General features: G+C 33.9%; 1 protein-coding gene across 1 annotated transcript in view; it reads right to left on the reverse strand.

The window, feature by feature from the left end:
* The window catches only part of sha (shavenoid), a 170,565-nt gene that overhangs the window by 122,848 nt on the left and 23,273 nt on the right, over positions 1 to 24,444 (reverse strand). The window lies entirely within an intron of this gene.

The following is a 24,444-nucleotide window of genomic DNA, read 5'->3' on the forward strand; positions in this document are numbered from 1 at the left end:
AGGAAATAAGAACAGTTGTGTTCATGATGAAGAACGGTAAATGCCCGGGAGAAGGCAATGTTACAGTGGAAATATACTTACGATCCGTCTTTCAAGAAAACTAGATTTCTATCAACTAGTGCAGGAAGCCGGGCTTCGAAGTGAATACAACACAACTGACCATCTACAAACATTGCGAACCCTAATACAAATAAACAACATCAAAAAAAACAACGAGACAAAATCAAATTAAACCGAGGAGTCCACCAAAGGAATACACAGTATCGTCAAACCTATTCACTTTGGCTTTGGAAGAAGTCTTCAAAAAACCTCAGTTGGAAGAAAAAGTAGTAATGATTGATAATCCCTAAATAATCTACGCTTTTCAGATAACATTGTCATCATTTTCCACCAACTTATGCGAACTAACAGAAATGTTGCATCAATTGAATGAAGCTTCTAAAAGTACGAGTATATGGTCGAAAAATGAACATAAGCAAGACCAAAACAATGAACACCGACAATGCTCATATCAACATAGTCGATCAGGTAGTTAAGAATGTCAAACTTAAACACATACCTACTGAAGAACACAGACATCCTAATGAACCTGAAATGACAGGTCTATGATAAATACATTCTACCGGTGACAACGTACGGATTGCGACGACAACTGATCGCTTGATAGTGATTCAAAAAGCTATCGGCCGTATATCGCTATATGGATTACATTTAGAGATAGAGTGAGAAATCAAGAAGCCAGAACAGTTAAAAATGAACCAACTTGTACTTTGGTGACCCGAGAAACAACGAGAAGTAGAGGTAGGCTATAAATGCGATGGATATATGATATCAAGGAAGAAGTGGTCGGAGCTGGTTCCGATAGCAGAAACGGCAAGCGAAAGACACGGAGAGGCCTATGTCCAAAAACGAATGAAAGAAGACTAAAGAAAAGGAAAAAGAAGATTTTGTTTTCATACGCGACGTTTATTTTGTAAGACAGACGACTGAAAAACTTTTTTTTATTGGTTGCTGCCCAGAGTGACCATAAGAATCCAATGTCATAAAGCTACGACATTTTACCAAAGGACAACGTGAACCAATTCGAGATTGAAACTCTATAAACCACACAATGACAAAAAAGAAGTAAACCAGCAAATACGTGCACTTCAAAACAGAAACATGGAGCTAAAGGCTATTACTCGAAAAATATGGGGACGTCTAAACCTTTGACAATACCAGAAGACTTTCGGTTAGAATTAGTCCCGACTCTATTTCCCTCAACTTATGGACCTTGGATACAAAAACGTAAGACAGTGTTCCACCTCAAAATACCGTTGAAAAAACCAACTCCTCTGCCAAAGCTTTAAAAAAGAGAAAAAACCTTACGCCGCTAAAACCTCACTTGTTCGTTGAGTCTTTGAACCACCTTCTAAAATAACAGAATCGTCTCAACTAATACAAGATAGCAAAATGTATTCTAAGTTAGAGGATCCTACAAACAGATTCTTATAGTCCGACCAAACTCTTACATAATCTTATGCTTAATAAACTTAATGGCCAAACTATTTGTGATAGTATTAGGAGACCGAGTAGATACAAAAATTGTCACGAAGACCTCACCGGACTTAGAAAGTGGAAAGTCATCAAAATCAGTCAACTGGTGTGAATCCTCATACGAATTATGCTAAGGTCCACTTCAAGAATAGTGTTGAACTTGCAAGAGGATACCGCTAAAGATGGATAGAACAAAATACTTGCAGAAACCACACTGAAGGTACGCATAACCACGAACAATATTATTAGCATAGCGGTTAAAACAAAGGGATTCTTGGCAGACTATACATAACAGGATGACAAGTATAACGGCGAAGAAGGAAAGTGATGAAAACAAGTCTCAATTAAGCGTATGAGACTCAGGTAACCAGATAACTCTCCCCATCTCTGAAGTTATCACAAGCAAAGTTGAAGAGTAGGAGAAATACCGTTTCCTAGATATTTCATAAAAATGGTGGATTTGGTAGCAAAACGGTAATATAAACATTAATTAAATTCTCAAGTTTCAAAAGGTTTGCTTATATGACCTTTTGTCTTCAGTTAAACAATACCACATGGTTGAAAAGCCCAGAGACTGAAAATGATGCCGTTCTCTAGATACTTGTGATATACCATCAGCGTGAATTACCCTATATTTTTAGTAAAAAGGAAAGAAAAGTTAATACAATACATACTGACTAAGAAAATATTGACAATCTGGTGTGTTGGTTCCTGAAAGTAAAACCGGCTTGATCAAGTTCTTCTTGGCTTGTAATCTTTAGCTAAATTCTCAATAATTGTTACACATAACGCTGTTTATTATAGGTATAATTTACATTATTAAATGTACCTTGACTTGTAATAATACCAGCTTTGGCATTGTCGTCGTCAATTTTATGTATAGTGACTCAAGTACCACTATAGAGTTATTCTACTTTTTCTGAAATACTGACTTATCGATTGGGTTATTATAGTTTTCACTATTTTATCTCATTTTACTTTCTACTAAAAAAACTACTAAGTAGGAATTTGATGTACTTTTATTGACTGGAAATGTTAAAATTATTGGCATTAGTACTATCTAACTTTTATTTTCACACTTTCCTTTCACTACCTCGCCTAATATAGTTTTTATTGATAAATAGCAACGCATCATAATACAGAATGCGCGTGTTTTTGCTCTTATTTGTTCACATACATTAAGTGTATTCACACCATTTAAGGATGTATTATCGGAAATAATGAGAAAGTTTTTAAATGAAACGAAACGAAAGAGTTTCGTAAGTGAAGCAGAGTTTTCGTAAACGAAAGAGTTTTTAAATGAAGCAATAACTTCTGAGTTGGATAAGAGAAATTAGTACTTTATTAAATTTTGAAGTTTTGGATTGAAATATAGTGCTAGACTGTGGGGTAATAAGACCCTGTTATTCACCATAGGCAAGCCCGGTGGTCCTAGTCAAGAAAAAGGACGGTTTCACCAGATTCTGTGTAGATTACAAAAGAACCATTAACCCGGTGACAAAGAAATCCTGCTACCCCCTACCACAGATAGATGATATATTGACCTATCTAGGAAACGCTAGATACTTCCCAACACTGGACATGTTCTCGGGGTACTGGCAGATTCCGATCGAGAATTCTTCAAAACAATATACGGCTTTCACAGCACAAGGCCATGGTTCGTATGAATTCAATGTACCTAGCTTCGGACTCTGTAATTCCCCAGCCACCTTTCCAGCAGCTAGCGGACAAAGTTTTTGAAGATCTTAAATGGAGAAATAACGATTACCTTGACCACAATACTTTATTTACTATATCTTCCACGAAGACAGATTAATAAGGATTGGTGAGATGATCTTTTCATATACATCTATTTCTTCAGATGTTATATCTTTTATTAGTGTTGATGTTTTAAATAATTTAGTTAACAGCAACTGATGCAGACTTTGTATTGAATCGTATCTGATCTTTTTCAACTTTTTGAATTGTTATAAAGTATTATAATTTATTACAAAACGCGTATAATTAAGTATAAAGACAAGGTGGGTGAAGATAAACCGGCTACTGTGTTTATACAGCGTGTTTGCAGCGTTCAATGATTTTGTTGATTTATTACCTATTCATGTCAGTTTCAATAAGATTAAGCGAATTGAATGCGCTTTATTCTCAAGTTGCTTTTCAATATACTAGTTTAGTCAACAAGTTTTCAGTTAGCCAACAGTTTCAAATAGCCGTTAACACTTGGATTCGTAAGAAAAATTATCAAAAATAATGCATATTGATAAGTATAGTGTGTAACAGTAGGACTGTTCCTCCCTCATTTGAGAAATGGAAATATCACTTTCACTACCTAGGGAGTGAAAGTGCCACCAGGGCCTTAATTCTTGAAAGCAGGGAATAGAATTACCGATAGAAATGTTGATAGAATGTGACAGAACTGGTTGACAAAAGAAGGTCTCTGTCAAATTATGTGTTCCTTTCTCTTGATAACTCCCTTCCCTCGATTTAAGAATCTAAGGCCAGAGAGACTGAATGTATTTTCGTCTCATGGGAGGAAAGTGCGAACAGAAAAAGTCACACCGTCTAAAGGCAGTTTGTCGCTTTTTTGACAAATTGACAAACCTTCTTTTTCAGCCAGGTATTAACATAGTATTTCTACTGTTTTTTTTTCATAAAACATAACATTGGCCGTAGAAAAAATTAGATGCGCAACTATGGAGTAAACTGCTTTTTGCGCTCTTGCGTCGGATCTCAAACTGTTCGCGGGGGCAAAAGTCGCACTTTCCTCCCTAGTTGCGCAAATAACTATTGTTACTTTGCAACTATGTTTCGTTGTTTTGTAACTCTATGGGATTGAATTTGACAGTTTTCAGGTTTCGAACATAAAAAAAGCCAGATATAATAAATGTACCTACTAGCAAGTCAAAACTTCTACCTTGCCACAGGAAGCAAACATTCACAAACGTTACATTCAAAACATTAACTTCGATTTTCGCTATACATACCTATGTATATCGGTGGTGTCCACGAATGAACTGAACCAGTGAGTAAGCCTACCTCATTACTCACGGGTAGGTAATGGGTGTTATTATTATTTATTCAGAACTAGTGAGTAATAAGCATATTAATATAAACAGTCATAAAAAAAAAATGTCCCACATTCCAGACAATATTATTTTGAAATCTAAATAAAAATTAAAATTAAAGGTCTGCGTTATGTTACGTTTATGGTAAGTTCACATTGATATTACCGGACGTATCACAAGTTGAATCGTTTGGTTTATTAATATCAAATTTAGATTTGTTGTGTTGTTCTTTTTCCTGCCTTTCTGATTTTATTCCTACACGGAATGTTGTTGATTTTAATGTCCTGATTTATTTATACCACGGATTATGTACAAAAATGTAAGTGTTTGTTATGTCGTTTTATGGTGGTAATTTACATTTTCATCATTGGTAAAATGACTTTATTAGATTTTATTAAAAAAAACATCTAGTTACACATACCTTTTATAGACAATATGGAGTTTTTAAACTTATTTGGAATTCGTATTAATGCCAATAGATTGTATTGCGAAGATGTTTATAGGTAGTGTGTAAAACTATTGCATTTATTAACACCAGCGATTTTGAATTAGATGTCTGCTTTTATGTAATTTAATATTTTGATATATTTATGATTTACGGTTTATAATGTATTCTGTTCATTATATTATAATATAATGTATTATTTAAGCAATAGCTAGCAAAAAATTAAGTTTTAAAAACTTGCTTTGAATTAACCTTCATAACCAATTTTTTTATCAAACAAATTTGTCTTACTGGACAAATTAGTATATTAAGTATCAGTAACTAAGCTTTACTGATCGATGACAAAGTTTGGAATTTGTCTGAACGGTAAGTACAGCAGGTATTAACTTCCCGGTTAGTTATCCCTAGCTTCCAGAAACTAGACAGGAACTAGTCCTTCTCGCCTACCAAAACAGGTGCTGTAAACACTCAAAAAATAAATTATACGTTGTACAAAAAGGTTTATAAAAGAACTTTTAAGTTGTCTGCTTTGAAAAAAAAACCTTAAACAGACCGGCAGAAGAACAAAAAAAGCTCGAAGTTTTCTATTTTAGCTTAAAGGAGCTTGAGAAGCTTCATGTTTATAGAACCTGCTCTGTGGAGATGTCCAAGAAGGCTAAAAATTTTCTTTTTGAGTATTACTAACGTGGTGATTAAGTTTGAGCGGAAATGTGACAATACCGCAAAAGACGATCTTCTGGATGGTATCAGTCATTTTTCCTTTTGGTGCACTGTAACAGGGATGGGAATCTTCGTATCCAATTACATTGCCACCGAATGTTTCAGTTATCTTCTTCTTCTTCTTCTTCTTCTTATTCATATTTAAGATCTCGCGATCTGTTAGTTTGGCAGGTTTCTCTGGATCAGTTCCTGGGAGGTGAACAGCGAGTGTTATTTGATGGTTTGTCTCGTAGTTTTCGATGCTTATGGCTTCTTCGGTGTTATAGAGTTTCCAGAAGTATGTTTTCCCTACATCTTTGGTAATTTCTTTTGTTTGCACAAACTCATTTATTGGCTTTCTGTTCTCGAGCATCTTCCAGACTCTCTTTGTGTTTTAGTTATGTTTCCGTATGTTATACGGTCGTTAGACAGGTTTGTACAAATTTTGAGGTTAGGCTAAGGTAAGAAAATGGTGAAGTTTTGTTTTTTGTTCATCTATCCCAATTCTCTGATGGCCAGATGTTGCACAACAGCTATTAGGTTAAGGCAGTCTTTTTTATTTATTGAGCACCTTGTATATGTTTAATCGCGTTACTGTTTGTAGGCGGTGAAAAAGTAGTTCAAGCGAACATTTTATTTCTGATTTAAAATGGTTTTTATTTAAATTTTTGGTCACCCTGTATACGTATAATCGTGTCGCGGTTAACAGCAAATCAGAGAGCAGTTGAAGACGAACATTTTGGGTTTTTTTACGGTTCCTGAAATCCGAAAAATAACCAAGATACAGAATTTTCAAAGTTTTAATGCAATTTACAAAAAAAGTCAAATAACTCGAAAACGGTTAAAGATACAGAAATTAAGCAAGAGACCAAGAATGTTCAGAATGCCTCTTTGCACCCAGCTAACTAGGTTTACACGGCTAACACGGTGTAAACTCAGTCCCTTCTGACAGTTTAAATTTTTTGGACACCCATATATTTAGGACATATATTTGGACATAACGTACATTATATAACGTACTGCGGTTCGCGCGAGATGAAACTTTTCAATAGAAATATTTTGAGTTTTTACGGTCGCTGAAATCCGAAAAATAACCGAGATACAGAAGTTTAAAATTTTTAATGCAATTTTCAAAAAAAGCCAAAAGTCGCATATCTTAAAAACGGTTAAAGATACGGAAATTTAGCAAGAGTCCGAAAATGTTCAGAATGACTTTTTGCATCCAACTAATAAGGTTTACACTAGTTTCATATTTCTGAAACTGTGTTCATAGACAGTTCTGGTAAAGCCATAATTTTTAATTAGGGGCCGTATTTTTAAATTTTTGGACCCTGTATATGTTTGATCGTATTTCGGTTAGCAGGAGGTGAAAGAGTATTCCAAGTCGAAAAAGTCGAATATTTTGAAAACGGTTAGAGATACGCAAGTTGTAGTATTCTCTACAAGAAGGAGAGAGAGCAGTTTTAGAAAGAAGAATAGAAAGGAATTTAAGAAAGCTCCAAGCTAACAAATAATGTTTTCCAAATTTGCCTTTTTGGACACAAAAGAAGCTGTGAAGGCTTCAAATAATAAAAGAATGATGTTCAAGTTCAAGTTGTCTTCTTGGACAAAAAAACTGAACGAACCTGGAAATGTTCCAAAGGGCTTCAAAGTTATTTTTTTTAAATAAGAGAATTTCAGAAAGTTTTAAATATGCAAATAGTTACTTTGACAGAGTTGTATTTTTAAAGGAAAGTAAATCAAAGAAGTTTCAGAAGAGCTGGGAGTGTCTATGAACGACCTGATGTGTGGGAAATATCCAAAAAGATTTCAAATTGTTTTCCTGGGTATAAACAAGCTTTAGAAAGCTCCAAATAATAAAAAAACACCATCTGTGGTGCGACGTTTCGTGACGAAATTGTCGCATTCAGATATGAGGGTCCAAATAATTCCCAGTTTGTCTTTGTGAACACGAAGAAAGTAGTGATACGTATCACTCATAAGGTACCTTAAAACAACCAAGAATGTTGTTCAACTGGTCTTATTGAACAATAAGGACCTGAACAGATTTGAAGAAAACAAACCAAGTTCCAAGATGCTTTTTTAGATATGAAAAACCTTAAGAGTACTCTAAATATTTATAAATGTCATGTCAGTCGCTCACGTCATCACAAAGAACTTTAACAGTAGTCTGTAGAGGTCTAAAAGTGTTCAAATTGTGTTTCTTGGCATGAAAAGGCATCGGACTGCTCTAAATATACAACTAATGAGTTTTATTGAACAACAAAGAATTTGTGAATGACGTGTAGTGTAAACATATTCAAAAACGTTTCTAGATTAAAAATATATAATAGGATGTATGAAACTGATAAAAAAAACCATGAGAACACCTGGAAAAGGAGAATCCAAGTAGTTTATTCAACAAACAGATCTTGAGAAAACATTCAGAAACACAAGATAGTTACAAATTCTCTTTTTCGACATGGAGAAGTCTAAAAAAGGTATCAACTGACGCATTTTCCGTTGTTTTACTCAATATGCTGGCAAAGCTCATAAAGACTCCAAACACCCTCACATTCTTTTAGTATATTGATTAATCAAGTTATCACAGGCACCTCTACAAAAGTAATAATAATAAAAAAGTAATAAAACTAACAAAATTTTTGAAACAGGTCCTTACTGCAACTTTCTATATCAACCAATTTGCTTCATAATTTTTGGTTTTTACAAAATAGTATAAAAAGTCAACTGCTCTGAAGAATGATTCTCAGATCGGGCCAATTAATCGAAACCACGAAAGTGTTTCCCAAATAAGATAAGGCACTGCTTCTCGGACCAATTAATAAATTTTTTTTGAGACCTTGTAACGATAATTTAATCTTTTAAAAAGTTGTAGTTCGTTTACAAATTGAAATTACGCTGCTGCTCCGGTTAAAAAAATCGCCAGTCTTTAATAATTTATAAAACATTTTTTTATTCATTTTTTTCGATACATCCGACAGGTGACGTGCCCTTCAAGCCAGATCAGGTGCACCTTAATCCAATTAACAATTATTTATCAATTAACACAAATTTTTCGTGTAGTTAAATTGGATTTGTTCAGGTTCATTCTGCTAAAATATCCAACAAGATACTCTTGTATTTCTGTAATTGTATTGTCGGCATTTGAGGCATAAATTAAATGCATTTGCTAAATCACAGTCATATGTCTCAAAATGTTGACTACAACAAAACATTTGTTTTTGTAAACCACATTAACATTTTTTAATAATTTGAATTTGTTCTTAGATATTCAACAATACAAGACTATCGCTCTTTTGGGAATTTATTTTTGTCAATTCTTGCCTTTTCTTGTAAAACAAGACGAGATAGTCTATTTACTCTTGTTTTCCCATTTTTTTTTGGATTAAAATTTTCTTGCTTTGTAAGGCAGTATAAGATCAAGAAAGATGGAAAACTAGAGAAGAGACTAGACTTGACTTACACTAAAATGTTTTATGTAAATATTTTACTTCACCAGAAAAATTTTCGTAGTGTTTTCTATGTCATTAGATAGGAAATATAATGAGAATTCCAAAAATGTGCTTAAAACTGTCATTTTCTTATTCCAAGTGGGTTTTACAGGCAATTTTGTTCCTGACTGTCTTTTTGAATTGTCTTTCTGGCAGTTCAAATTTTGACACCAGTCTTCTCTCTGACTATACTAAATTTTGTAGTGTTTTTTCAAGTTACTGGATAAGAAATTTAATAAGAATTTCAAAAATGTGCTTATAATTTTCTCACTTCAAGTGGCAAGTGATCTCTCTCAAGATCATCTCAAAACGGTTCTTTTGAACTCCCAAAAATAACCGAGTTACATTAAACCGAAAGTAAGTAAATAACTCGAAAGCGGTCAAAATTACGAAACATTTGCTAGAATTAAAAATAGTATGGTAATTGACTATTTTTGGTCACACTGTACGCAATTTTTCACATAGAATTTTTTGCTCAACACCACTGGAAAGAGGAGCTCAAGTCAGTTAATTTGGGTGATTCAACCTCCCTGAACTCACAAAAATAACCAAGTTACAGAGTGCTCAAATTTCAAACCACAATTTCAACTGCTTTGAATATTTGTAGCATTAAACCAGTTTTGCTTAATAACTCGAAAGCGGTCAAAGTTACGAAAAATTTGCTAGAATTCAAAAATGTTTCTAATCAACTCTTTAACTCAGCACCGTAAGTATGCAGGATCGTTTTTGAGTCCAGTATACAGGGTGATCATGAATAGTATGGTAATTGACTGTTTTTGGTCACCCTGTACGCAATTTTTCACATAGAATTTTTTCCTCTACACCACTGGAAAGAAGAGCTTAAGTCAGTTAATTTGGGTGGTTCAACATCCCTGAACTCACAAAAATAACGAAGTTACAGAGTGCTCAAATTTTAAACCACAATTTCAACTGCTTTTAAGTTGTATTATTATTAAACCAGTTTTTGCTTAATAACTCAGAAACGGTGAAGGTTGCAAAAAATTTAAATAGAGACAAAAAATGTTCGTAAAGAACTGCTCAACTCATCCCTGAAATTTTCGTAGAGTGCATGAAAAGTGTGGTGATTCAGATTTTTGCTCAATTTTACTGGAAAGAGGAGCTCAAGACGGTTCTTTTAAATCTCTAAAGCAATAAATAACAAATCAAAACAGCTTTAACCTAAAGTGACATGACAACTATCACAGGAAAACGATATCTTCCAAGGAAATTTCAATTTCAATTTTACTTTGCCTTATCGGTAAATAACCGGTTATGGTAAATTTACGCCCATTTCTAATTTTGTTTTATTTAAGTTTCTTGCTTTTTGATAATTCGACTTATTACATTTTTTTACACTTAAAAAAATTGTTTTTAAACATCTGGCCGTCTTTCAGTTAAATTTTATTACCTGCTACAATCTGTTTATAGCATCAATAACACATACCGTAGGCGTAAATTGCTCCATTTCAATCAGATAGAGCCTGAATAATGTACTGTAATATTGTGAACATTTTGATTGAAGTATCTTCTGCAGTGACTAAAGTCAATATTTCCTGCCAAGATCCTGATTTAGTAACATATTATGATTGTCACTGTTATTTTTATTCCTTGTTCAGGTGAAAATCTTGATATCGTTTTCTATTTTTAGACATCGACTAGTTTGATCAGTGTTAATTTAAACTGTTGGATATAGCATTAATTTGGTTAAAGTGTTTTCAGTTTACTGAAGACAAAATTCTTTACAATTACCAACTTTGGTCCCATGCCAAGGTTCCGTTACGCTCAATTTTTAATTCTGCTTTATTCTACCAAACAATAAAAGCTAACGATGTCGTTTTTCCCTAGTTTCTTAAAAATGATACTATAATGCCGTAATAACTGCTACAACTGTATTATACGGTTATTGGTGCAACAGATACTTCCCAGATAACTTCACAAGTCAAAACCGAGAATGTATCACAAGATGGTCGGTTATATAAACCGCCATATGGCGGTCAGATCTAGACAAAACGATGTTAAAGCATCGTTGCGATGTTTATCATCCTCGTTTCCACTCGACCACAACAAACATATTAAGTCTTACCTAGATTAGTCATTGCAACAAGTAATTGAGATCTAGATTTTCGTTTCTGCTCCTGTCTGGGTTTGGTTTATCGTTGTATTTCGAGTGGGAACATCTGCTTTTCAATATATCACTGATAAGTAAACTGTGTATATGTGTAATATATTACTGACAGTTATGCTTTTTTAAAGTCAAAACATTCTCAACTCTGTGTGATATTGATGCGGTAACAGCGTTGTAAACTCATACACTATCGAACTAAAGTTGGACAATAAAAGTACTCCATTGATGATTAGTATCCAATATTACCATGCCACGACAATTGGTGTTATATCGCTTCTAACGGGTGTAATGCTGTTTCTTGTGTCGTTTTTTACCGAATTCTACCAAACTGTAATACCCCAGTAGCAAATATATCTACGTGGAAGTGTATGAATAACAATGGAAGAAAAACATTATCTCTTCACATCCTCAGAAGCAAGAATGTTATATTTGCAAAAATATACTACACACTTGCCGGTTGTCTTTCTATAAGAAAGACAGTAAAACACCCTTTGAATTTGTAAAAATATTGGGCTTAAAGAACTGATATTTCTACAGGTTATGGGCCCAGTCATGTATATGTAGTTCTTCCTGGAAGTGTGAGATCTACATTCAATTAAAAATTGCTGCGTCAGAAGAAAAGTTAGCCCTGGAAAAGTTGGGCATATCACAATTTTGTGGAAAGGACTATGACCACTGGAAGTTTAGGATGTAAACTATTCTAGACAGTAATGATGTCAAAAAATGTTTAGAAAATGATGAAATGGATCAGAGGACAGGATAAGAGGACAAGAAAACTACTTATGGAATGTGGAAGACTTTGGAAGCTGTGTTTCAGCGCAAAGGAATTGCAAGTCAAGGATTTTTGAAGAAAAAGCTAATTATCAATGAAGGGAATGGTCAAAATATGGGTCAGAGACAACACATTCAATTCAACTGTTATAACTGTGGGAAGGCTGAACATAAAAGGTCAAATTGCTGGAAAACAACAATAGGGGATCTCGACGTCATAATGCGGACAGAGCTGACCAGTACCAAGAAGAGGAGGCTTTTTGGCATTCCTGACCTCTGCATGCATGGTGACCAGTGGAGAAGCTGCTCTAGGAACAGTTAAATGCTACATCAGTACAAAAAGTTGAAAGATCTGGATTTGATGTATTGTTTGAGCAGGGAAAGTGTTTATTAATAAAGGAATGCAGAACATTGCCATTGGGAATAGAATTCATAAAAAAAGTTAAAGAAGTTTGAAGCAACCAATTGTCAATGTTCAGCATTAACATTGAATAAACAAACTGATTTGATGACTTGGCATAAGCGCTTAGGGCATTTAGGATATCAGAATATGATAAAGTTGTCAAATAATATGGTTACAGGTTTTGTGTGTAAAAATGTTACTACAAATAGGGAACCAATTGGTAAAGTGTGTGTTCAAAGTAAAATGACTCAGTTATCTTTTAATAAGAAAAGTGATCCAAAATCGAGAAGGGTTTTGGAATTGATTCACTATGATATTTGTGGTTCTTTACCACCTGAAACCCATGATGGGAAACGTTATTTTGTCACCTTTTTAGATGATTTTTCACATTTTTGTATTGTATATCTAATTAGGCATAAAAGTGAGGTTTTTGAATGTACCTTACACACCGCAGCTCAATGGGAAAGCAGAGAGATTGAATAGGACCTTACTTGAAAAGGCACGAGCAATGATTTTGGAATCAAAACTTGAGAAATACATGTGGGGTGAGGCACTACTTTGTGCAGCTTATCTGACAAATAGAAATCCCACAGCTGGTTTAGGGAATGGAATAACACCTGCAGAAATTTTCTACAGCAGGAAACCAAATTTAAGAATTTTTAGGTCATTTACACACACATACCAAAACAAAAGCAGGAAAGCAAGTTAGATCCTAGAGGGACAGTTTGCATTATGATAGGCTACACTCATAATGGCTATAGACTGTGGAATATTGAAACACTAAAAGTGGAATTTGGTAGGGATGTAGTGTTTGATGAGAGTAAGAGAATTATTAATTTACAAGAAGAAAGGCTAGAAGAAACAATTATTGACATGAACATAGAAAATGTGAGTATGATTGATAATATGGAAAAACAAGCACAGGGACGAAGCCAGGAACAAGAGGAAGGAACAACTGATGAGATTAATGATAGGGAAGAAAAAGTTGAAAATAATGAATAACAAGACAAAAACCAACGTAGAGAAAGGAAAATGCCAACTTAGTTATCCACCTACCAGTCTAGAGGAAGCTAAAACAAGAGATGACTTTGCAGTTTGGCGAGAGGCTGTTGATCATAAAATTAACATGACCTAAAAGTGGAACAGTAGTTGATTGTAAATGGGTGTTCACTGTCAAGTAAAACCAAGAAGGAGAAATAGATATACAGATTTCTACAAAATTAATTTAAAAAATATTGAGACAAAAATCTTAGTAACCCGAATAATTACAGAACTATTCAAACGTTATAGCTATTTATGTACCAAGGGTGTTAGAGAGAACATAATGGCCCGAGGGACAGATTTCGGCCTGATGGACATTATACTCGCCCTAACGCCTGTGGTGCATACAATGTTTTATGTTTCACCTAATTAAGCAATTATTTACTGTTTCTGGCATTGAACAGTATGGTATACCTTTACCGCTATGTTGTTTAGAGTTTATTTTATCTGAATGATGTGACTAGTCCGGTCAGTCAGTGAAAATGGCAAAATCTGGACAAAATTTTATAAAATCTAAAAGAAAATGAAGCACAAGCTAATAAAAGTTTATTACGAAGTAAGTCAAGAGCATCCTAGGATAGGGAATACGAAGTTTTTATAGCATAGAACAATGAAACTGCAACTGTTAATTTTTAAAAAGGTTTTGGAGCGCTATGATAATGTCCACCTATTATGCCCTCAGGTTGTTATAGACTCTATAACTTACACTGTTTCCAAGGTATTATGTATTAATAATGGATAGGTGAAACATAAACTGAATTTATACTCTAATATTTTGTTGCGGGTTAATAACTTTTTAGTTCCAATTTTATTTTAACGGGTTTTACTACTGTTTCTCTCTTGTAGAAAACCTGCCCGAAGAACTTGATAGCTTTCGATAAATTCATACAAAAAACAAACTTTTTACAAAAGTACAACAAAAAAAACATTATGGTTTTGACCCGACCGTTACGCCTCTGAATTCTGACAGTGCCAACCGGAAATTTACGGCCGCCATATGCAAACACCAATTTTGTCCCTTATTTTGTACCATTTGCTCGTTCCTGCTATGTTTACACTATTTTTATTCATTGCTGAGAATATGTCAAGTGTAATGATTTAAACAAAGTATTTTTGTTTCAAAAAGGTTGATCCAACCTAATAGTCGCCACAATTAACATACCATCTTACCATGCGTTTAAAACGAGTTATTATCAAAAACAATGAAAACGCAGTTTAACAAAACTCAGTTTCCTCTAAACGCTGTTTCTAAACATGGTTAATGTCAAATTGCAAACACTGGCATCGTCGTAAAATCGAAAAATAATAACACACTACAGCTGAAAGCCGGTATGTCACATAACCTCAAAACAATTATTTGTGTTTATATTGTTATTCTGCGTTTATAAAACATTTTAGTGTTTGTTATTTAATAATGGCGTGCAAAACTATTGCATTATTCAAAAAGAGAAAAGATATGTGCTTTCTATACAGTTCAGGGAATGCATTGTAAATAATTGTTATTGTTACAGTTGATAAAACACTACTTGTGTGACTTCAAGAATGGACGAAAATAGTGGCACACACTTTGTATGTCCGGTATATAAGTGTGGAAAAAAAAGAAACAACGTAGAGAAATTATTTATGAAAAAGCCCTAAGAAATATCATGACATCATTGAGTTGTCGCAAAAACGCTTGAAAACAACGCTTTACAACATTTTTTTTACACATTTAATTTGAAGAAACGTAATGAGGAAATTAGTAATTTAACTTGTTAATACACAAACTAGGACTCAAATTTTGGTGAAATCCATTTCACAGTTTAATGGAGTTTAAAAATGCATAAACGCCCGAGATGAAAACTGCCGTAAATGGTGTAATAGCCTCTACAATTAGTCTTAGTGTGTTAATTAAGCTCTACAAGTGTATAATGCGTTAGAATCACTAAACGCCGGGACTTTTATCACCGTGATTCTGCTATAGTGTTTAGTTTAATGATTTATTATTTAAGTTGACTTTCCCACTCAAATTCCAAATGCCACAAAATTGTGAAAACGTTTAGTACTTAGGAAAAGATTTATAAATTGTATATAATGAATAATAGTAGTATAAATTGATAGCCTGCTTAGTTTGGCTGATTCTATGTAGAATATGGTCGATCTCTAGGCAAAAAACCAGAACCAAACAGAACAAATTTGATGTGACAAATTCCTGTTGTTTTGTACTTCACATTTGCATTCAATTTGCACACAAAAATATGTGAATTATAACATTATACTTACTAACGTTTTGATCAGTTTTGCTACTAAATAGCGCGTGTCGTCTCAAGTAGTGTTGTTATTTGTGTTCAAAATGCCTTTCCGATATAGTGAAAAGGAACAAATTCTTATTTCACGACTTAGACTATTTCCAGAAGGAGAAAGTGGCTGGAAAAACATTATTACCTTCAATGGTCTTCAATGTATGTTTTTTTAATAACGTGCTTTTTTGATTTGACATTTCTAAATCTAACGTCCAAAGGATCAGCTTGAATGGTGTGCAAAAAGATGAAAGCTTTCAAAAACACACCAGCGAAGCCATTGTGCAATCCAGGGGAAGTTTAATGTCTAATATCCAGGAGCATATAACTAGAACAAGAATTTATAATATGTGTGCCTCAGGTAATGAATTTGTTTGTTTTAGCTATTGCCTTCTAAGGATTTCAAATCCGTTGTAATTACTTAATAGTTAAGTTAAGTTAAGTTAGTTAATACTTATATACAGGGTGTCCGGAAAATACGTGTACAACGTTTGACGACAGACTCCTGACGTCAAAATATGTCGATCTAAGCCGACTTAGTTATATCCAAAATTGTCTCGTTTAGCCGGTAGAGGGCGTCAAAAATTTGTAAAAATATTGGTTATTTACTAAATTACGTGAAAACCTGCTAATGGATTTTAATGAATTTTAGTATGTAGACTAATACTATAAAATGACGTTTTCTAGTAGTATAGTCACCGGCTGTAAATAAGTGGAAGTGTTATAAAAGTGATATAATACGTCAACATTTCTCCTCATTTTTTATATGAACGGCGTTATGACAACCCAGATATTTTTGTCGAGTGACCGGAAGTATTTTGAAGCTATTTTACCTCTTTAATATTTCCCGGTGGATGAGCTGTTTCGCCAGAAAAAAAAAATTTACAATTACCTGCATACATCAAAGTAGGTATAATAAAGTTGAAATTATTTATTGTAAGAAACTAAGTAAACCAAAAACATTACTTAAGCAAATGTGTAAAATGACCGCCATCTTGCTGAATACACTTATCAATACTCTTTAAGAAATGAAATTGTACCCAATATTTTCACAAATTTTTGGCGCCCTCTACCGGCTAAACGAGACAATTTTGTATATAACTAAGTCGGCTTAGATCGACATATTTTGACGTCAGGAGTCTGTCGTCAAACGTTGTACACGTATTTTCCGGACACCCTGTATAATAGGAGAACATCTATTTCTTCTCATTCTCTTCTTATTAATATTTAAGATCTCGCGATCTGTTAGTTTTGTAGGTTCCTCTGGATTAGTTCCTGGGAGGTGGACTGCCAGCTGTCCCTCCATCTCTTCCGGGTGCTCTTTTCCCTATTCAATTTACCCTATTCAAGTGCGATGCGTGGCAGTCTTCCCTCTTCCATTCTTCTCACGTGAGCGTACCAATATCTGTTTCTTTGTCTCCCCCACCTTACGATGTCTTGCACCCCACATTGTTCCCTAATGTCAGTTTTGTTGTTTTTCCCATGATAGTCCTGAGCGTTTTCATTTCGGCTACTTGAAGCATTCTTTTCGTTTGGTTGGTTTCTTCTCTGATTTCTATTCCGTATTTCATGATTGGCCTGATACAAGTCTTATAGATCCTGACCTTGCTATCCTTTCGCATGTATTCGTTCGCCCCATAGAGTCGTGATAACTCGATAGATCCATACCCAGATATTTGAATTGTGAGAATTGCTCGATGATTTTGTCCTGAACTACCAGCTTACATCTTATGGGATCTTTAGCAAAGGTTATGCTTTTCGTTTTTTCTATAGATATGGTCATGTTCATCGCTTGGCTGACCTGGCAGAATTTGTGTAGTTGTCTTTGTAGATTGTCCTTCGTTTCCGCTGCATCATCGGTGTAGCATACCATGCTGATTCTTTTATTCTGTCCCATTCGGTATCCCATATTTAGTGATGATGCTTCCTCTATAATTCTGTCCATTAGGAGATTGAGTACGGCTAAGGCTGTCACCTTGTCTGATGCCTTCTGGTGTCGATATCTCTTCGTCGTATAAGTGTCTCCTGCCTTTACTGTAGTCATGTTGTTCATATTGAGACTGCGGACTGCTCTTACGATGTTGTCTGGCGTTTCTTTCTCTATCAGTATATTTATGATGTCGGAGAGGCGAACCCTATCAAATTCTTTGGTCAAATCGATGAAGCAGACATATGCTGGGGTATTAAATTCGATTGATTTTTCTTTTAGTTGTTTGATAATGAATGTGGCGTCGGTCGTGGATCTTTTTCGTCTGAAGCCTTGTTGTTCTTCCCTGATTGTTATTTGTGTTTCAAGTCTTTCCTTCGGAATACCGGTAAAGAGTTTCATGCTTTTGTTCAGCAGCGTTATGCCCCTGTAGTTGTCTGGGTGCGTCTTCTGTCCTTTCTTGAATATAAGGATAGTTATACTTTTGTGCCATTCCGTAGGTATTTCCAATGTTTCTAAAATTTTGTTGTAGAGGATTTTTAGATGTTTTCCTAGTTCAGGCTCGGAATATTTCAGAAGTTCGTTTGGGATAAGGTCTGTCCCGGGAGCTTTTCTGTTTTTAAATTTTTTGATTTTTGCCATTACCTATTCTTCGTTCAGTGTTATTTGATGGTTTGTCTCGTAGTTTTCGATGCTTATGGCTTGGTGTTATAGAGTTTCCTGAAGTATTTTTCCCATACATCTTTGGTGACTCTATTTGTTTGCACAAACTCATTTATTGGCTTTGTCCTGTTCTTGAGCATCTTCCAGACTTTCTTCTGTGCTCCATATAGGTCGTGATCCATATCGCTTGTAAATTTTACCCAGTAATCTCGTTTTATGGCTCTGATTCTGGCATTGATTCTGTTTCTCAGTTCTGTATATTCGGAGTGTTTTTCTGGCGTTGGTGAGCTCCTGTATATGAGGTAGGATTTATTTTTCTGTTGTGAAAGTTCTCTAACTTCGTGACAGAACCAGGGTTTTTTGCTATTATTGGTCCCATTTATGTTGACTTTTTATTTACCAATGGATTCTTCGGCTGTCTCTACGATACCTAATTTGATTTTATTCCAACAGCTCTCCATGCACATCACACTCCAGCGTATTAAGTCCTTTCAGTTTATTTGTTAATCGGTTCTCATACAGGCTTCTCGTGCCATCATCTGTCAGTGATTCAATATTACTTTTCGATGGTTGCTTTTTTGATCCTGTGGGGTTTTTTCTTGATCATTTTACACAGTAGTAGGTTGTGATCTGTGTCTATGTTCGCTGAGGTTCGTGCTCTTACATCTATTACTTGTGATGGTGTGATTGTTCTGTTACTTATTACGTAGTCAATCATCTCTGGTGTTACTAAATGTGTATTTATGTTGCTCATTGTAAGGGAAATACGTGTTGTTTATTCGTAGTTCGTTTCTCGCACAAAGCCTATCAGGAGTTCTCCATTTTCGTTGGTTATCTCTTCATTGTATTTTTGTTTTATGCCTGGTATGACTTTCCTGTCTATTCTGGCTTCTGGCGTTGAAATCCCCGAGTATAATGATTTTATCCGTGTTGCTTATTTACTTATAGGAGAACATGTCACAGTAAAATACTTATTGATACATAAATTAAAAACTATTGATTCAATTTTGATAAGTTTGGGTAGCTTACATAAAACTAGCAAATATTTCCTCAAAACCTGTTTGCTAAACGAGTAGCGATTGTTTGACAAACAGGACAGCAAATATTTTTCAAGAAATAATCAAAGCAAATATTTCATTATTACACTGACAAGCAATTCTTTTTATTGGGTTAAGCAAATATTTGCTTCGTGTAATGCCTGCTTAAGAGTTGCATTTGCCTGTTAAGATATTTTGAGATACTTTATTTTTCCTGTATGAAAGATGCAAGTGGATGAAATTGACCAAATCCATGAAAAAATAAAGAGCTACTACTAATAATAGATGTCAACTGTTGAGTTTTCAATCGCCATTGACATACCATTTGAACTTCTTCAACAAGGGAAATGATCATGAAATGATTATAGAAACTGGTTGGCAGAAGTATTCGTAAACAAATTACTTTGTTCAAAATACCAAGAATAAGTTGTTATTTCTAAGTTTGAAAAAGCACGTAAGACGTTTTTAATGAAACTATTGAAAAATTCAAAATATTCTATATGTATATCCAAATATCAGATACTATCTAATAATTCATATTTTTAAGATTAGTGATATCTTGCCACCAGCATCGATAGTAAGCCGCCAAGAAGTCACATTTCATTTCGGTCAAATAGTCGGCGCCAATTAACGCTTGTAACAAAACAAGTTCCGATAGTTATTGATTATATCTACAAGCATTTAAACGTTAAGTAAACGGTACGTGCTGATGGCCAGCAAGCTGGTAAACGACTTTTTTACGTGAGTACCTTAAGATAGTAAATCATAAAAATACGAGATACTCAACAGGGTAGAAGCATACCTAATGCTGTGATTAATCTCTTATTAAATTTATTAAGCGGAGGACTCTGCAGCAGTGTGACTTATCTAAAACATTTGATTACTTGACGCACGGTATACTGTTGCAGAAGAATGGTATGCTGCTTAGGGCCCCCGTGGTGTCGCCTTTGAGTGAATATAGTCATTTGTCTAGGACCCGGGAGAATAATCTTGTAAGACCTAATTTGTTTCAAGTTGGTATATTTTTCCGCTGGACCTGACTGGCTCAATTACGGATGATGCATATGTATCATCATCTGCTCCGCCCAAACTTGTCAAAGGCTCACATTAAGTGAGTATATGTTATTAGCTGTAGCAGTATATTTCAAACTGGATGAAATTGAAATTGGGAAAATATTTTGCTTTTAATATTTATATAATTTTGAATTACATGTCAGATATATGCTCTTCCATTCTGGAGTAGCGGCTCAAAGTAAGCCAAATGACTGAGTTCAGATTAGGTTATTTAACGGTAAGATAGAAGCTTAAGTAAAGTTAATGTTATATTCAACTTAGTTGAAAACAGTGCAAAATTCCATTTTTCCAACCAACCTTTTTGTTATGGTGAGACAGTAAACCCAACTAGCAGAGTGTGTAACAGAAAAATGTACCAATTTTACCAGTAAATTCCAATTTGACCAGAATTTACGGGTCTAATTGAAATTTGCTTGAAATATATCATTTTCCTGTCATAACTGTAAATAATTTTAAGTCATTTTCGGTCAATATTGGCAAAACAAATTCCTGAAAAATACCATAAACACTGAATAAAAGGTGTTTTGATTTGTTATTTATTGTTTTAGAGATTTTGGTTTATGAATCTTAAAATAAATTAAGTACAACTTTTCTGACAAAGTGATTCTTGTAACAACTGAGTAACAATCTTATAACTTTTTTTCAATAAAAAAGTAACCTTTTCTAAAAAAATTGCATTTTCTGCTTTTTGTCACTTTTCTTTATTACCTCATGTTTAAATTATGACAAATAATATGTTTTTGAAAAATGACGCAAATCTGAAGATATTATTTTTTAAACAATTAGTAACTTACCAGTAATTTACTGACAATTGTCAAAATAACTGTCATAAATTTCGAAAACACAGTCTTGTTTCGAAAACTGTGTTAAAGAGCAAGTGACAGAAATCACGTGATTTTTGGAGAATAATTTAGCTATGCAGTCACGTGACCACTATCAAAATAAACTTCATACATCTCAGAAACATGTTTTGTATCGAATACTACAAGAAAACTTTTCTAAGCTCTGTTTTTTGTCATTTTTAAGCACATTTTGACTTGAAGGGAGAAAATGACAGTTTTAAGCACATTTTTGAATTTGTCATTAAATTTCTTATCCAATAACCTAAAAAAATAGTAAAAAAATAGCATTTTCAGCTTTTTGTCACTTTTCTTTATTATCTCATGTTTAAATTATGACAAATAATAGGTTTCTAAAAAATTACGCAAATATGAAGATATTATTTTTTAAATAGTTAGTAATTTACCAGTAATTTACTGACAATTGTCGAAATAACTGTCATAAATCCCAGAAACACAGTCTTGTTTCGAAAACTGTAAGAAAATTGTGTTAAACAGTAATTCTTGCAAATTCTAGGCAAATGTTGACAGTTTTGACATGTGACAGAAATCACGTGGTTTTTGGAGGATAATTTAGTTAGGCAGTCACGTGACCACTATTAATAAGAACTTCATAAATCTCAGAAATATGTTTTGTAGCGAATACTACAAGAAAACTTTTCTAAACTCTGCTTTTTGTAATTTTGAGCACATTTTGACAAACTTGAAGGGAGAAAATGACTGTTTTAAGCACATTTTTGGAATAACCATTAAATTTCCTATCCAATAACCTAAGAAAACAGTACGAAATTTGGTATAGTCAGAGAGGCAAGCGGTGTCAAAATTTGTGAAAACTGCCAGAAAAACAGTTTGAAAGAACAGTCAGGGATAAAATCACCTGTAAAATCCACTTGTAGTGAGAAAATGACTGTTTTAACAACATTTTTGGAATTGTCATTAAATTTCCTATCCAATAGCCTAATAGAACACTGCAAAATTTAACACAGTCAGGAGAAAAACGATGTCAAAATTTGAACTGTCAGAAATACAGTTATTAGTAAGTAACTTAAGGTCCAATTTTCTTTTTTTTTAATTACTGGTCCAATTTTCCTGGTAAAATAAAACCTTTTCGTTACCGGTAATTTACCCATCACTAGTTTAGATAAAATGCAAGCAATTTCTTCTTTTACAACACTCCATATATTGAAAACAAACAATGACCCACTTTAATTCACATTATTAATTCTTCCGAAAACCTAGTTTTATAATTGGTATGATCCCTTTTCTCTAAAAGAATATTAAAGTAATAATAATCTACGTGACACTTAGTTTAATTGGCGGATTTAAGCATATCATACATACACACTAGTTCCTGTTATTATAAACGACGGATCTCACTTTCGTATTTATGATTAATGATAGTAATTTAAAATTAATCTAGATGATGCTATTTTCACTTCCTCGAGAATAGTTCAGACAAAAACCAGGACAACTTTTAGTTTCGTATCAACGGCGCTTCTTTGAACCTGTTAATTACGTTATTCTTTGAAAATGATGACGGTGCACCTGGTTTACTACGGCAGTGTCAATGGCGCTTCCGTGATATAGAATTCGTTCCAGTCCGTTGACTTTTAGTTAATGACCTGTCCATTACTTATTATTATACTTAAATTAGGTAATATACGGTATTTATAGTAATAATGTTTTGTTGAGTGTTAAGTTCTAAAGTTATGTAGGAGTCCAGTGAATACAACAAAAAATCGTGTTTCGACAGGGTTACCAGATTAGAGCATTTATACCAAAAAATAGTGGATTTTTTTTTCCAGGGGAAGAAATCTGTTGCGGGAGAAATATTTACCCTTTTGGGATAGTTTCAGTTTATGAGAAACTCAATATATCTTCTCTAAATCTGCTGTGAGAGTAAACCCTAAAAGTAAGATTGTGCATGTGCAACTTTTGGTGTGTACAACAGGGTGTAGTGTTCCTTCCATAAAAATTTGTCTTGACTAAAGAAAGTAGAAGTTTTGAGCTACATTGGGATGTTTTCCACACCAGAGACCACATTAGAACTGGCAAATTATGATATTTTCAATAAAACTTGTTTACTTACACTGCTTTATTTCCCAATTGATACTTCGGTTATTTTTAATTAAAAAAAGTGTTTAATTAGTAGAAAGCTAAAATTACGAGCTACATCTTGACGTTTGAACAAACCTCCTAGCTGTCATAGGAACCCAGTTAAAAACTGTCAAATTATGACACTTACTATTTCTAGTACAGTTACACTGTTGTATTTCATGTCAAATATCTCAGTTATTTGTATTTTTTGAAAGAAAATTTTATTCGGTTTGATGGAACCTTCTACCTGTCATAGTGACCAAGTTAGCACGTGCCAAATAAGGATACCTGTCATCTTAAAAGGAACAAAGAGAAGTGAGAGTTTGGGAATATTTTTATTTCCACTGGCGAAATTGAGTGATAGATGTGGCAACCCTGTGTTGCGGCGATACACGATTATTGTTGCAAAACATGTTTTATTCACCGTATAGATAGGAAACATGAGTTTCCAGCATGTTGTACAAATTTGTTGCGATACAAAAGTACTCGTACCTTACGACTTCTCTAATTTAGAGTGATTACAGCACTTGTTTTGAAGGCGGTAAGGAGTCGTTACTAAGTCTACCAAACCAGGAAGTTAGTACCTCGTAAAAAAGTAGAGGATAATTTGTATTCAAACATTTTCATTTTACTAAATAGTTACAATGACACATAGAGTTGAATAAAAATAGTGTATGCATATCACGAACAGTAATAGCTTCATTGTACTTAGATACGTTAAAGTCTAGTCTTCGCTCAGCTTCCAAACTTTTCATGCATAGAATTATATTCACAGTCAGAATAACCTTTTCACTTTTGCATTGGTCCATCCACTTTTGGAATATTTATTGGCAAAACATAATTGTATGGTTACTACCTGTATTCATCAACTGTAGGACTAGTTGTTGTAGGTCTGATAACACCAATGTATTTTGAAACTTAATTAAGCTTAATCATAACAAAACTTAATTAA

Source organism: Ips typographus, linkage group LG5, assembly GCF_016097725.1.
Source record: "Ips typographus isolate SLU linkage group LG5, UJ_Ityp_2.0, whole genome shotgun sequence".
Classification (NCBI taxonomy): Eukaryota; Metazoa; Arthropoda; class Insecta; order Coleoptera; family Curculionidae; genus Ips; species Ips typographus.